Source organism: Canis lupus, chromosome 1, assembly GCF_003254725.2.
Source record: "Canis lupus dingo isolate Sandy chromosome 1, ASM325472v2, whole genome shotgun sequence".
NCBI lineage: Eukaryota > Metazoa > Chordata > Mammalia > Carnivora > Canidae > Canis > Canis lupus.
The window spans coordinates 95,972,176-95,986,329 of record NC_064243.1 but is presented as its reverse complement, the minus strand read 5'-3'; the positions used below and the strand labels follow the sequence as shown (position 1 = coordinate 95,986,329).

The 14,154-nt window shown below is 48.3% G+C and overlaps 1 long non-coding RNA gene across 1 annotated transcript; it reads left to right on the top strand.

Moving 5' to 3' along the window:
* The first annotated feature begins 8,346 nt into the window (after nucleotides 1–8,346).
* On the top strand, nucleotides 8,347–13,845 carry LOC125752381 (uncharacterized). The gene is made up of 3 exons (XR_007401771.1): nucleotides 8,347–8,463; nucleotides 9,044–9,177; nucleotides 12,301–13,845. It is a non-coding gene; the product is annotated as an uncharacterized LOC125752381 (long non-coding RNA).
* The last annotated feature ends 309 nt before the right edge of the window (nucleotides 13,846–14,154 follow it).

The following is a 14,154-nucleotide window of genomic DNA, read 5'->3' as shown; positions in this document are numbered from 1 at the left end:
TACAGGGAATAAAAGGCAGCTAATTTTATCAAAGTTCTATAATCATTTTGTCCTGAAACTCCAAAAGAAATATCCATAGCCCCATAAAGTTGGAAGTCTGAGAGTCTCTTTCTCTCTCTCTTTTAAAGATTTATTTATTTATTGAGAGAGAGAGAGAGTGAAAGAGAGAGCACAGGGGAAGAAGCAGAGGGGGAGGGGATGTCAAGTGGACTGCTGCTGAGTGTGGAACCCAAATGACCAGGGCTTGACGTGAAGCTGGACTTCGGTCTCCACATGAGGCTGGATCTCATGACCTGAGCCAAAACCAAGAGTGGATGTTTAACTGATTGCCAGGCACCCCTCTGAGAGTGAGTCTCTTTCCATGGTTCCAAAGAAAGCCCTGTATTTGGAGCCAGCTAGCCACAAAATCTAACTTTTTGATCAAAATCTAATAAGATACAACATAGGAATTCACACGTGATATTCTTAGAGATAAAAGAGCTATGGAATGCAAATTTTGCCAGCAAAAGAAGAATAAAAGGAATTTAGAAAATTCTAACATTTTTCTTTTTTTTAATATTCTTTTTTTTTAAGATTTTATTTATTTATGCAAGAGAGACAGAGAGAGAGAGGCAGAGACACTGACAGAGGGAGAAGCAGGCTCCACTCCATGTAGGGAGCCTGACATGAGACTCGATCCCAGGTCTCCAGGATCCCACCCTGGACTGAAGGCAGCGCTAAACCGCTGAGCCACCAGGGCTGCCCAGGCATTCTAACATTTTTCTTAATGTGAAAAGCCTACTTTCATTCTTAACTTGTCTCAATGCATGATGTTTTTCCTATTAAATTGTGGGAGAGGGGGCGGGAAGATGGGCATACCTACTGGTGATGATTGTGTTGTAAAGTGGGCATTTTGCATTTCTTTAAGTCCCAGATGTGTTTCCTGAGGTGTTCTAAAGAACAGTTACATCAGAATCACCTGAAATATCAATAAAAATTCAGATTCCTAGATCCTGCAGGTTTTGAAATGCATGGGAATTAAATCTAAAATGACTATATTATTAAGCAATTTTTTAAAAGAAGCCTGAAAATATGATCAGGAGACTGGACACAACAAGTAACATCTCACAGCTTTGAAAAAAATGCAAAAGAATATCTAGAAATGGAAAATGCTTCACTCATATGAAAATACAGTGGACATCTGAGCCTCAGATACACCCAGTTGAAGAGAGAACTGCAAGCGGAGCAGGAGAGAGAAATAAGGAAATCATCCAGAATACAATCCAGAGAAACAGGAGAAACAGAGGGTAGTAAGAGATATGCAAGGGTAGGTGAGAAGGTTGGAGCTGGAAAAAGAAAAATAATGAAGGATGACGAACAGTAAATATTTTAAAGAGGTGGTTGCTGAGAATTTTCCAGAATTGCTAAGACACCAAAGCCCAGATCCAGAAAGCTCAATGAACTTCCAACATAAATTTGAAAAAAAAAAAAAAAAGAAATGCTACCACACATGTAGGTTTATCATAGTAACACCGTAGAATCCCAAGGTGAAAAGACATTTAAAAGCATCATGAAGATTAGAACAGAACAGCCATCTATAAAAGATAGCAACAACAGGACCCAGAGGACAGAGGAGAGGAAAGATCTAAGTTGGGCATGTTGTCAAAGGAGATGATAAGATATCATTCCACACCCGCCAGATTGGCAAAAAATATAAAGTCTGATAACACCAAGTGTTGGAGAGAATGTGAATCAATGGTAATTCTCCGTAACTCTGCCAGTGGAGTGGAAAACTTGTGCAACCAGCAAGGCAAAGTTTGGTGTCACTGAGTGAAATGAAAGAAGGTCTTGCCCCATGACCCATCCTGGCTCTTCCCAGGGCAACATTTACAAACCTGCTCCAGAAGTCATCTACAAGAATGTGTGACAGCAGAAGTGCTGAGAGTGACAAAAAAAGAAAGAAAGAAAAAAGAAAAAGGAAAGAAGAAAGAAAGAAAAAGAAAAAGAAAGAAAGAAAGAAAGAAAGAAAGAAGAAAGAAAGAAAGAAAGAAAGAAAGAAAGAAAGAAAGAAGAAAGAAGAAAGAAGAAAGAAAGAAAGAAAAGAAAGAAGAAAGAAAGAAAGAAAGAAGAAAGAAAGAAAGAAAGAAAGAAAGAAAGAAGAAAGAAAGAAGAAAGAAAGAAAGAAAGAAGAAAGAAAGAAAAAGAAAATAACCAAAATATCCATCAGTAATACCATCCATCAGTAATACCATGGAAAATAAAATAAAATCTGGTGTCATCATACAATAAAATTCTCCAGTGATGAAATGATCCACAACTGCATGCATCAACATGCATGAATGAATCTCGACAACACAATATGAGCAAAAGAAGTCACAAAGAATATACATAGTACAATTACATTGATATATAATCCAAAAAACAGGCAAAAGCTTAGAGATAAAAACATGTTAACACTCTGTGTGTATGTGTGCGTGTAAAAGTACAAAAACACGGGTATACATTACATTCAGATTGCACTTGATCTTAGCCAAAAGGCTAAGAAGCAACGTATCATCACATTCAGATTAATGTCTACTTTTTAGGAGGAAGAGGAGAGAATTAAGGGGCTGGGGGTAGAAGCAGAGGGCTTCTTCCACTGTATCTCACATAACATTTCATTTTAAAAACAAAATCATAAGCAAACATAGAACATGATATTATGTAATCAATATGGGTGATGGGCTTGTAAGATTTAATATTCTTATTTATATTTTTATTTGTGATTTTCTTCATTATTTGAAGTATTCCTTAATTTTAGAAACAAAGTACACTAGTATACATGATAAAGAGCTCACAAAAATAGTAATAATAAAAAATAACCACCAAAAAAAAAGCAGGTAAAAGATTTGAGCTGATACTTCACTAAAGCAGATATGTGAATGTCAAGTAAGTTCAAGAAGTGCTCCGTATCAGTAGTTATTAAGATAATGAAAAGTAAAAGTACAGTAAGATACCACAGCACACACACTAGTAGGGCGGATAAAATTTAAAAGACCACATCAAATACTGTCAAGGATGTGGAGCAACAGAAAGTTTCTTACATTGCTGATGCAAATGTACAACGATATAATCTCTTGGACATCGCTTTGGCAGTTTCTTTTCTTTCTTTCTTTTTTTTTTTTTTACTTCGGCAGTTTCCTAACAATTAAACAGATGAGGGCGCCTGGGTGGCTCAGTGGAGCATCCGCCTTCGGCTTGGGTTGTGATCCTGGGGTCCCAGGATCGAGTCCCACATCAGGCTCCCTACAGGGAGCCTGCTTTCTCCCTCTGCATGTGTCTCTGTCTCTGTCTCTCTTGTGAATAAATAAATAAAATCTTTAAAAAAAAAACAAGTAAACAGATTACCTCTATAAACATATAAATCCTATAACCCACCATTCCATTCCGAAGCCTTTCACAGGACAAAAGAAGGCATATGTCTGTGGAAAGACATACGCAAGTGACCATAACAGCTTAATTTGAAAGAGCTAAACCCTGGAAGCAACCCAAATGTCCATGAACAGGTAAGTGGACAAGCTCTGATATATCTGTATAATAAAACAGTAGTTGGCAGTAGGAAGGAATGCATTATAGGCCACAGCAAAAATCGTCTTCAGAGTAATTACACTGAGTGAAAGAGGCCAGACGAGAGAGAGTATACGCTGTAGGTATGATTCCATCTATTTTAGGAAATGTAAGCTAAAGCAGAGCAGCAGAGAAAGTAGCTGAGTGATCCCCAGGGATGGGGGTGGGGGTGGGGTGGCGAGAAGAGGGAGGGATTCCCAGCGGGCAGGAGGAAGCTTCCAGGGTGATTCACAGGTTCCTGATCTCGATCGTGGTGATGGATTTACGAGGGTGTGCCTAGCCAAATTCATCAGATTGAGCTCTTTCGATATGTGCGTCTTTGTGTATCAACTACACCCCCATAAAGCCGGGAAAAAAAATAAACAAAGCAAGTGGAGAAGTAGTAAGGGAACTAGCAGGGCCGGGGAAGCCACAAGCCACAAACCTGCAGAAAATCCTGCCCAAATGTACCGCGAGACAGGTCAGGAATTTGCTGCACCAAGGACATTGGAAGGCCTCAACGCAGGGCCCTGGATTGAAGTGTTTTACACACCGCCTGTCACCATCCCAATTCCCCAGACAGATGCAGACCCTCCCCTCCCCACCCACCCTGGCTACAGCTCCCCCCTCCACTTCACCCCAACTGCTCCAGGCAGCAGGGCAGTCAGGCTTGTCCCTGCTGGCTTCAGTGCATTCCTCTCTGGTGGGGAGGAAGGGTCCACCCAAGAGGTGTGGGCTCCGACCTGTGGACACACACACCAGCATCCGTGCCGTGTCTCTGCAGGACATGCCCCTGACGCAGCCTGCTCTTTAACACGAATAGACAAGGGGTTCCCAAGCGTTTGAGGAGATCTTCCAACAGGAAAGAGAGTCGGAAGAAAGAGAGAGGTAGGAAGGAGGGAAGGCAGGGTGGGGAGGAAGGAGGGGGAGGAATGTTGTGATTGAAGGAGGGAAGGAGGGAGCAAAATCAAACCAGGGGAAATAGGGACACGTCAGAAAAAACACAGCCTTGAAAAAATTGTCATTACTATCTTTAGAGGAATAACAGAAGATGCTACATCCGTAAATCACGAAAAGCTGCCATGAAAAGGAACAATGAAGATGAAGAGGGGGCCCCGGGAATTAAACTTGTGATGGTGAAATACACCTGGGGACTTGGCAAGAGGGTCTGGAGCAGGCGCGGGTGGAATGTGAGCTGGCCAGGATGCAGGAGGCTCCCCGCGGACCCATAGCCAAGCGCCCCAAGTGTCAGGGTGGACAATCCACTGCACTCCAGAATCTGCTGAGGACTCCCTCCTTCACCAGCGCAGGTGGAGAATGCCGGTGTGCAAGGTGTCCGCAGGGCCACCACGGGAGGGTGTTCTGTTTTGGCTCAGCCAGGGGACAGAGGGGTCCCTGACCTAGCCTGGTGTCTGCTCACCGGGGCCCCAGGATACAGCTGGATCCACCTCAGGGGAGCAAGTCCCCAGGGAAGGGAGTTTCTTTATAATTCACACGGAGATGCACTGTGGACAGACGGGTGGCCTGGGCATCAGCAAAGGACAGACCTGTGTCCCCAAGGGCACAGTTGCCTGCACGGCTGCACCTCCCCCGAGGTGAGATGCAGCCTGGACCCCAGATGGCACCCAGCAGGGACCCACGCAGGCCTCGCAACAGTGCTGGTCCCAAGAAGGGGGCTCAGACCTTTGGCATTGACTGCACCCCAGAAGTGGTGGCTGAGCGCTCAGCTCCTGAGAGGCACAGCTCCCGCTTCTGCCGCTGGGTGCTCCCAGCACCTGCCAAGGCTGCAGGCTCCAGGGCCCACCCCCAGGGCGCCCTGCCAGCCGGGCCATCTTCTCCAGAAGGACACTTGGGGGCAGTCATTCAACATTGCACACGCTCTCCTCTCCTCTGCATGGCTCCCATTCACCCTGAGAACGAGCCTTCCCCGGGGGCTCCGGGGGCTCTGTGACACCCTGAGCCTCTTCCCCAGGCAGGAACACAGCTTTGGCACACAGGAGGCTCCTGGAGGGAAGGGGGGACACCCCCCCGTGGGACTCCTAAATGCCAGCCCTCCCCAGGGCCAGGCCCAACATAAGAGAGAACAAATGTGAGAGGCCTTGCTCTAAGGAGAGCTGGAGAAACACACACACACACACACACACACACACACACACACACACACACACAGCAGTATTGCAGTGTTGTGGGTTCCTTAGGACCAAGGCGCTAACAAGGACATCATTGCTGGCAAGGTGGCACATTCCGGGCAGGGGGCAGCTCACAAACGAGCAAAAGTGCGAAGGAGGCCGAGTGATGTCCGACGGGACGTGCCAGTGGCTCCGGATGGGACGCCAGGGTGGAAGTTCACAAGCAAGGGGGCATTGGCAGCAGGGGGGCAGGCTGCTGGACGTACCCTGCCCCCCGGACATCGTGGAAACTCCCAGCGGGGCGTGCACCGCACAGATGGGGTGGGGTTCGGGCTGCTGGCAAACAAGACACCACCCCCCCGCCAGGGCCCGCTGTCCTGCACACCTGCCTGGCGGCTGCCCTAAACCAAAACGGGATGCAACCCCCCGGAGTCCCACCGCACCCCTCCAGGGGGCAAAGCCAGCCTGGTGACCGAGACATTCAGACCCTTGGCCAAATGAGAATGTGTATATGTGTGTGTGCACATGTGTGTGCACGCCCTTGGGGCAATAGACACCCACCGCCCCCTGCCCCCGGAGAGTTGCAGGAAGTCACAGAGAGCTTCCGGGGGTCTCGATGATTCCATTGGGGTAGGGGTGTGTGCAGGCAGGGGTGAGGCTGCTTCCAGAGGTCCTTGTAAAGGGGGGGCTGAAATGGAGCCCATGAGTGGGTGCAGTGGGCCAGGCCCTGGAGGACTAGGACGGCTGTGGAAGAGCCGGGGGCTCCATGTTCCTGCCCCCCCTCCTGCTGGCAGGTGCCCCACTCTCTGCTCAGGGGCACCTCCTTCTCAGGCCCCCTGGCACTTGCTCCCCTTCGCCTGTTAACCCTGCAGGACCCCAGGAGCCTGGGACCAGCCAAAAGTGCAATGACAACCCCGGGGGTGGCAGCTGACACACCCTCACACTGCTGTACACGAGTGTATGCCTATGCACACCCTCACATACTCATGCACACATGCACATGCACACATATAAGCACACCCTCGCACACATCCTAACGCATACCCGTGTACACAGGCTCACATGGGTACACACGCTCAGTGTACACCTGTGTGCCTACACACATGCTTCCATGTTCATGCACACACATATAGGCACACCCTCGTGTACATGCTAACGCATACACATGTGTACACAGGCTCACACAGACACACATACAAAGTATACACATATGTATGCCTACATACACATGCTGACATGCTCATGCACACATGCACATGCACACATATAGGCACATCCTCACGCACATGTTAATGCACACACATGTATACACATGCTCACACAATCATAGCATTGCACACTCACACACTTACATATACCTGTATGTGTTCATACCAGCACTTACACACTCACACACAGGGCCCTGGGTGAGACAATGCCCACCGCACACCACCACAAAGCTGGCTGTCTGAGGTGGGTACGTACCAGTGACCCCGAGTCCCCCGCTTGCTGGATTGTAAGGTGCCTCTAACTCCCATCTTCAGATCCTAGGCTGGCCTGGTGGCAGGGGAAGCGGCGGTGAGGGAGGCCATCGCCTTGCAAGGAGCTAACAAAACAGTGATCAGACAAATAAAACTTTAATGCAATATTTTAAAAATTGAAATTAATGCAAGACAATCCATGATTGTTAAAGACCATAGGGGCGCTGAGCTGAGCTATGCTGGACCTGAAACAAGAGGAGCAACCGGGACAACATGCGACTCCTGTGCCACCGTCTAGTCTAACAGGGAGAACACAGACAAGCAGGCTGATGAGCACGATCCCTGACCCACAACCTCCCAAAGGGACGGGACACTCTCAGGAGCCTCCCGCCCTGGCTGGAGGAGTCCAAAGAGGTGATGGTGACACACAATGTGGGCCCTGGAGAGGAAAGGGCCCTGGAGAGGAAAGGGCCCAGGTGGTTGACGTGTTTTCCTAAAGTCAGTTTCTCAGTTTGGATGGTTGTCGCTCTGCCGCCCACCCCTCCTGTGATGGTGACAGAGATGTTGAGAACAGGGGAAGCCCTCTGGCATTTCCCCCACACGATCTCACCAGCTTCTCTGTGAGTCTCTGACAGCTTCCAAACTTAAACAGTTAAATAAATAAATAAATAAATAAATAAATAAATAAATAAATAAATAAATAGCTGACTTATCAAAAAGAGAGAGAGAGAGAGAAAGAGGGGACCAGCCTGCATTAGGTGGAGACCACTTCTGGCCGCTGAGCCAGGCCCCGAGGACATGAGGGTGGAGATTAGGGGTCTCGTCCTCGAGGCTGGGTAAGGGCACCTGGGGGATGGTGCTTGGAGCAGATGGAGGCTCAGGGGAGAGCAGGGGTCCCAGCAACACCCGAGGGCTGGCCGTGGTCAACGATGGCCATGGGCACTCCAGCTGCAGGGGTGAGGGCGGAGAACTTGCTCCAGATGAGGACACGGAGCTGAGGCGGATGAGGGCCCCCGGGGCCAGATCCGTCTATGCAATGGGCCGCAGGACACCAGACACATGACAGGATTGCAGGCGGGGGCTGGCTTCCCAGTGAAATAGGAGGACGTCGGAAATGACCAGCCAGCCTTACAAGGACGGTGTTTGTCCAGAAAGATCAAGACTTTAACTGGAAGTGATTAGTGTCCACAGAAGCACACACCCCGGGTGGCCTGGGTCCAGGGCTCTGAGCCGAATGACTGCGCCGCGGCCGCTGCACTGGCGGGAGCTGGTCACAGGGAAGGAGCGGCCTTGGCTGAGGCTCACTGTGGGTGAGATGGCCCAGCAGGGAGCCCTGATGTCCCTGGGGAGAAGCCGCTGCCCCCCCCCATCAGCTTCAAAAAGGCCATGACTGGCAGTGGGCAGGTGGGGCCCTAGGACCCGCACACGACACCTCCTGGAGCTCTTTAGTTCCTGAGGATAAAACCACGGCCAAGAAATGACCAGTACACCTTGATCTGGGGTAGGAAGCTGTGCTGTGCCACTCCTGCTCACAGAAGGTGGGCTGTGCGGCCCTGGGCAGCCTGGAACTTTCCAAGGGGCACTGCAGTGCGGGAACAGTGGGGCAGCCTGTCGTTGGGCTGGCCTGAGTCCTCGAAAACAGGTGTTGGAGGCACCTTATAATCCAGCAGGTGGGGGACTTGGGGTCACCAGAATATGCCCACCTCGGATAGCCAGGTTTGTGCCATTGGGCAAGGGGGGTGTGCAGCAGGGACCAGGTGGGTGTGTGTTTATGCTGATATGAATGAATGCCTGTGGGTGTAAGTGTGAGTGTGCAACGGTGTGAACATGTGTGTATGTGTGAGCCCCCTCCCCATCCTCCATCCTCCTCCCTTCCTCTCCCCCTCACAGCTCTGGGCACAAGTCACCCTAATGCACTTGTAAATAAACCAATGCAAGGACTGACCAGGTACCAGCAGCTGATGCGTCTGCTGTCATCTCCAGTCCTTACTACACCCCCATGGCAGATGCACAACAAACTCAAGGTCAGTGACGTGCTCGGGCTAAGGGCAACGGGGACTAGGCTTTGGACTCCGTCCCCCTGAACACCACGCCCTGGCACCTGCCACCACGAAGCTCTTGGGCATCGTCTCAGTTCGCAGGTGACGCTCAAGGCTAAGTACCTAGTAGTGTACTGTCCCCTTTCACTGGCCTTCCCCAGGACAAAGGGACACAAGGCTCAGAGCATCGACCGCCTCGGGTGGCCCACGTCACACAGGAGCGGGGTATTCTGGGGCTGGAGCCTCAGTCTCAGGGGCATCCACGGGCCTAGGGGGATAGGGATTTTCCCAGATGGGCCCTGGGGAGACTCCGGCCATCCTCTCTTCTTTGTGGGGCTTCTGGGCTTCCCAGTTTGCTTCTCTGGGCAGACGGCTTCCTGTGCTGGTTCACTGCCCCGCTGTTCCCCGTGAGAAACCTGGACCCCCCCAGACCCCCCCCAGGACTCCGGCACCCCCTCTATGCAAACACCCCCCCATCATCTGACTAATGCTCCATGTCCCTGTTCCTATTGCATATCCACGGTCCCTGCTTGGGCCAGGATCCACCCCTGTCTCCCCCCCAGCAAAGGCCCCAGGCTGGGGGCGGGTGGCGGGGGCGGGGAGTCAGGGCACAGGTGAGCGGAGGCGCATAGAGCTAGCCAAGAGGAGGGACACGGCAGCTTCCTGGGCAGACTGGCCCAAGAGTCCATTGCTCCTCTGGCATGTATATTTACACTGGGTTTCTGACCTCCAGGGAGACGGAGTTATAAATGGAATCACAAACAGATTTTTTTTAAGACTTATTTATTTATTCCCGAGAGACACAGAGAGAGGCAGAGACACAGGCAGAGGGAGAAGCAGGCTCCCTGCGGGGACCCCGACGAGGGACTCGATCCCAGGACCCCAGGATCATGACTTGAGCAGAAGGCAGATGCTCAAGCCTTGAGTCCCCCAGGTGCCTCTCTTAAAGGGCCATATTATAAAAGGTCTCACTCACCCCCAGGGTGAGTAATAATAAACTTGGGTTTCAATGAGCAGGTGTCCCATTGCCAGGGGTGGGGAAACTGAAATGATACCTGTGTATGGAGGCCTCCCCTGTGATGGGCCGTGTCCTAAACACCTAAACACTTGCCGGCTCTGTCCTCCTCACCTCCCGCCAGAACCCTGAGGAGGTCCTCAGCCCCGCCGCCCGGAGGGCACACAGGCCTGTGCGGCAGCCCCGCGACCCGCTGCCCTCCGGAGTGGTTTCCGCCGCCCCGGGGAGGGGCTCTCACTGCCTCGGCATCACCCGGGAAGGGGGGGCAGGGAGGCTTCGGGAGAAACAAACCAAATTGGTTTCCTTTAGTTTAAAAGTTCAAATCTAATCTATTACAGGAAGGAAATGATACTCGAGTTTTCTTTTCTCGTCTTTAACCAGACTTCAATTTCAGTTTCAAGTCTCTTGAAAAGCTTCACAAAAATCCCTCGTGCTTTATCAGTAATTTTTAACTGTCTAATTGAGTGGAAGGAGTAGACGCGTTGCTGAAGAACATCAGCAGGTTGTCACAAATCAGGTCCACACGCTCCAAACCCGAGCCGTCTCCACCGTCTCTACCGCGAGGCGGCAGGCGCCGGGCCACGGCAGCTGTCTCTCAGAGCGCGGGGGGCTGCCCGCGGCACAGGCTGGGCTCTGGGGTTTCCCCCCACTTCAAGAGGGAAAACAAATTATGTGCGTTGCCCTGTTGGCATTTCACGGTGTCAAAAGCTGGCCCAAGTGTCTCAAATGGGGACGCCAGCCCTTTGCTCTTTCCCTCTCACCCTTTCCAGCAGGGATGGGGAGGGGGGACCCTGCTGGGACCCAGAACTGGCCTCAGGGCCACGCAAGTGTCGGTGGGTGCCAGGCACCTCTTCCTGGCTGGGGTCACACCTCCCCGCAGGCTCCCGTCTCTCCCCTGGAGAGGCCCAGAGGTGCATCCCCAGCATGATCCGAGCCTGGGGGACAGACTCAGACTGGCTGTCTCCACAGTTACACAGAGCAACAAACTATAGGGGAAGTAGCTAAGGCCAGGTAGGGACCAGGTCAAGAGGAGGACTTGGGTCCAATGCTAGGAAGGAGCTTTGTATGAGAGCAGTAGACCCAGGGCGGGGTGGACTTTCCCAGGAGGTGATGGGTCACCTCTGCCAGGAGGCAGGAAGGTCAAGTCCTGATGAGCACCTGTTGGGGATGTGTAGGGAGAACTCCTAGAACAGGTAAAGGCTCAAACCGAATGACTTTCTCAGAAGGGCATCTGAGCACCACAGTACCCTCGCCCCAAGATGCCCCCTCTCGTGTCCCCACGATTATCTCCTTCATGTAATCTTATCCAAGCCTAACCATCCTGCTTCTTTACCTGTGACTCCTTTCACTGCCTCTACCACCTGCCTGTTGGTTCCATGAAGGTGGGGCCCTCCTCCCACCCCGTAGTGCACTGGATACAGTGAGTAAATATTTACCAAATAGAGAAATGAGTGAATGAATGATTTCTAAGTCTCCTTTCAATTCTGAGTCAATGAGGTGTCAGGTGACCCTCAGTTTACCCCTGAGTATACTTCTTAAAAAAAAAAAAAAGACAAGGATGGAACACCTGGGCGGCTCGGTGGGTTAAGCAGCCGACTCTTGGTTTCAGGTCATGACCTCAGGGTGGTGGGAGCGACCCCAAGTCAGACTCTATACTTTACACAGCGTCTGCTTCTCCCTCTCCCTGTTCTTCTCCATCTCCGTCCTTCTCGGCGCTTCTCTGCTCCTCTCACTCTCAAATCTTTCTTTTTTTTTAAAATGAAGATGTTTTTGGGGACAGCTGGGGAAAAGAAACAAGTAAGTACATCAAAGGAAAGGAAAGGAAACCTATCTTTGCACACAGACTGCATGCACTTGTATATAGAAAACCCTTAAGTAATCCACCCAACAATCTACTGGTGCTAACACACAGGTTCAGAGAAATTGAAGAATATGTGATTGATACATGAAAATAAATTGTTCTTCGGTGCACTAGCAGTGAGCAATCCAAAAGTGAAATTAAGAAAACAATGCCATTGTCTTAAAGATGTTATTTATTTATTTATTTATTTATTTATTTATTTATTTATTTACTTATGTATTTACTGTTTAAGGGAGGGAACGAGGAGAGGAAGAGGACAAGCAAACTCCTCGCTGAACAGGGAGCCAGACACGGGACTCCATCCCATGACCCTGAGATCATGATCTGAGCTGAAATCAAAGAGTTGGACGCTCAACCAACTAAGTCACTCAGATGCCCCAACAATGCCATTTATTTTATTTTATTTTATTTTATTTTATTTTATTTTATTTTTATTCAAATCGAATAAACCACCTAGGAGTAAATTCAACAAAAGAAATGAAAGGTTTTTACACTTTGAACTGCAAAACATTTTTGAGAGAAACTAAGGAAGAAATAAAGTAAACAGAAAGACATCCTGTGTTCATAGATAGGAAAAGCTTAATACTGCCCATCAAAGTCCCAGCTGGCTTTTCTTCCCCTAAAGTGACAGGCTAATCTTAAAATTCCTAAGGAAATACAAAGCATGCTGAATAGCCAAAATTATCTTGAAATGGAAAAATAGCTGGAGAGCTCGTATTTCTCAATTTAAAAGATGGAAAGGAATTTGGATAGACATTTCTCCAAAAGAGATACACCAACAACTGATAAACCCACAAGAAGATGCTCAACGTGACTAATCACTGGGAAATGCAAATCAAAGCCACAATGAAATACCGCTTCACGTGCACTAGGGTGACTAAAATTAAAAAGACAGACAATGACAAGTGTTGATGAGGACGTGGGGAAATTCAAGCCCTTGGGTAGTGCTGGTGGGAATGTAAAAGTGCAGCTGCCTTGGGAACCAGTTTGGCAGTTCCTCAAAATGGTAAACGTAGAGTCACCATGTGACCAAAACCATTCTACTCCTAGGTCCATATTCAAGAGAAGGGAAGACACACGGGCACACAAAACCTTGTAAGATACTATTTAAATCAGCATTGTTCCAAATAGCCAAAAAAGTGGAAATAACCCAATGCCCGTCGGCTGATAAATTTGTTGAACAAAATGTGGTATATCCACGAAATAGATTACTTGGCAATAAAAAGGAATAAGCACTGACATGCTATATAACATGGATAAACCTTGAAGACAAGCAAAGTGAAGCAAGTCAGAAATAAAAGGCCACATGTTACATTATTCCAGATATTAAATGTCCAGAATAGGCAAATCCATAGAAATTAGAAAGTAGGTTGCAGAGGGATAAAGAATGGGGAGTGACTTCTGGGTACAGGGCTTCCTCTTTGGGGTAATGAAAGTGTTTTAAAATTAGATTATGGTGCACGACTCTGTGAACATACTAGAAACCACTGATTTATACATGTTGGAAGGATAAATATCTCAATTCAATTCTTAAGCATTTTTAAAAAGTCAAAGGGAATACTTGATTTGAGGGAGATGAATTTTTGAAGATAGTGTTTGTGGTCTTAGACTTTGCTTTAAAATGTTAACAAGGGATGAGAAAGATTTCTTTTTATCAATGATTTTATCTCATGCTATATTTAAAAAATGATCAAAAAAGATGTTCTTTACGTAAATTATGATTTTGAAATATTTCAAGCATACAGAAAATAATATAATAAAATCCATGGAAAGCTTACCTAACTTTGTAAGATCTCAACATTCTGTCACGTCTCAGGTGGGTCTTTTATTAGGTAAGAAATAAAATTTTACATTATAGCTAAAGAACCCTGAATACTCCATCCCCAATTACATCCCTACTACTCTATCCCCCAGAGTAACTGCCATCCTTAATTATGAAGCTTCTAAGTCTCACATATATTTTTATTATTGTGTTTATTACGTATCTATAATCAAGAACAGTATGTTCTGGCTTTATAAAATTATTTATAAATGTTATCATGTTGTAAATACCCCTCTGTAAATTGCATGCTTCAGTCAACATTAT